This window comes from Tachypleus tridentatus, unplaced genomic scaffold (genome assembly GCF_004210375.1).
Source record: "Tachypleus tridentatus isolate NWPU-2018 unplaced genomic scaffold, ASM421037v1 Hic_cluster_1, whole genome shotgun sequence".
Classification (NCBI taxonomy): Eukaryota; Metazoa; Arthropoda; class Merostomata; order Xiphosura; family Limulidae; genus Tachypleus; species Tachypleus tridentatus.
Genome location: NW_027467777.1, coordinates 1975017 through 1976892, shown reverse-complemented (window position 1 = coordinate 1976892; position 1876 = coordinate 1975017). Strand labels below are relative to the sequence as shown.

Here is a 1876-nt window from a genome sequence, read left to right as displayed (position 1 = left end):
TTCTTCCTGATACGCCCTAGTTTGTTTCGTTTTATCGGAACTGTTGTTTTGGAGAACTCGTACTCTAGAGTGTGTAAGAGGTCTGTCTCGTGATTGGTGACACGAAGTAGACAGAGAACGGCAGGCGTGTATCTAGCCACGCGTCTGCCGATTCGAGAGTGGTGTTTCTACTCGCCGTTGGAGCGGGTGGCTTGCACCGAACGAGAAAAGATACCTGGTTGATCCTGCCAGTAGTCATATGCTTGTCTCAAAGATTAAGCCATGCATGTCTAAGTACATGCCGAAATAAGGTGAAACCGCGAATGGCTCATTATCCAGCCGTTGTTCCTTAGATCGTACTTTCCTACTTGGATAACTGTGGTAATTCTAGAGCTAATACATGCAACAAAGCTCCGACCTCACGGGACGAGCGCATTTATTAGACCAAGACCAATCGGACCTCGGTCCGCAAATGATGGTGACTCTGGATAACTTTTGGCTGATCGCACGGTCTAGCACCGGCGACGCATCTTTCAAGTGTCTGCCTTATCAACTGTCGATGGTAGGTTATGCGCCTACCATGGTCGTAACGGGTAACGGGGAATCAGGGTTCGATTCCGGAGAGGGAGCCTGAGAAACGGCTACCACATCCAAGGAAGGCAGCAGGCGCGCAAATTACCCACTCCCAGAACGGGGAGGTAGTGACGAAAAATAACGATACGGGACTCTATCGAGGCCCCGTAATTGGAATGAGTACACTCTAAATCCTTTAACGAGGATCTATTGGAGGGCAAGTCTGGTGCCAGCAGCCGCGGTAATTCCAGCTCCAATAGCGTATATTAAAGTTGTTGCGGTTAAAAAGCTCGTAGTTGGATCTCAGTTCTAGACAGGGGGTCCGCTTTGGCGGTTACTTCCTGGCCTAAACATCCTGCCGGTTTTCCCTCGGTGCCCTTGATTGAGTGTCTTGGGTGGCCGGCAAGTTTACTTTGAAAAATTAGAGTGCTCAAAGCAGGCGAAACGCCTGAATAATGGTGCATGGAATAATGGAATAGGACCTCGGTTCTATTTTGTTGGTTTTCGGAACACGAGGTAATGATTAAGAGGGACAGACGGGGCATTCGTATTGCGACGCTAGAGGTGAAATTCTTGGACCGTCGCAAGACGAACTACTGCGAAAGCATTTGCCAAGAATGTTTTCATTAATCAAGAACGAAAGTTAGAGGTTCGAAGGCGATCAGATACCGCCCTAGTTCTAACCATAAACGATGCCAACCAGCGATCCGCCTGAGTTCCTCAAACGACTCGGCGGGCAGCTTCCGGGAAACCAAAGTGTTTGGGTTCCGGGGGAAGTATGGTTGCAAAGCTGAAACTTAAAGGAATTGACGGAAGGGCACCACCAGGAGTGGAGCCTGCGGCTTAATTTGACTCAACACGGGAAACTCACCCGGCCCGGACACTGGAAGGATTGACAGATTAAGAGCTCTTTCTTGATTCAGTGGGTGGTGGTGCATGGCCGTTCTTAGTTGGTGGAGCGATTTGTCTGGTTAATTCCGATAACGAACGAGACTCTAGCCTATTAAATAGACGACTGATCACACGTGTCGGTCGATCTTCTTAGAGGGACAAGCGGCGTTTAGCCGCACGAGACAGAGCAATAACAGGTCTGTGATGCCCTTAGATGTCCGGGGCCGCACGCGCGCTACACTGAAGGAATCAGCGTGTGATTGCCCCTGTCCGGTAGGACTGGGTAACCGTTGAACCTCCTTCGTGATAGGGATAGGGGCTTGTAATTATTCCCCTTGAACGAGGAATTCCCAGTAAGCACGAGTCATCAGCTCGTGTTGATTACGTCCCTGCCCTTTGTACACACCGCCCGTCGCTACTACCGATTGAATGA

The 1876-nt window shown here is 49.9% G+C and overlaps 1 non-coding gene across 1 annotated transcript in view; it reads left to right on the top strand.

Moving 5' to 3' along the window:
- The first annotated feature begins 211 nt into the window (after window positions 1-211).
- Window positions 212-1876, top strand: part of LOC143242095 (small subunit ribosomal RNA) — a 1805-nt gene continuing 140 nt past the window's right edge. The window contains exon 1 of the ribosomal RNA XR_013022426.1: window positions 212-1876. This exon is cut by the window's right edge and continues 140 nt beyond it. This is a non-coding gene — a ribosomal RNA (small subunit ribosomal RNA).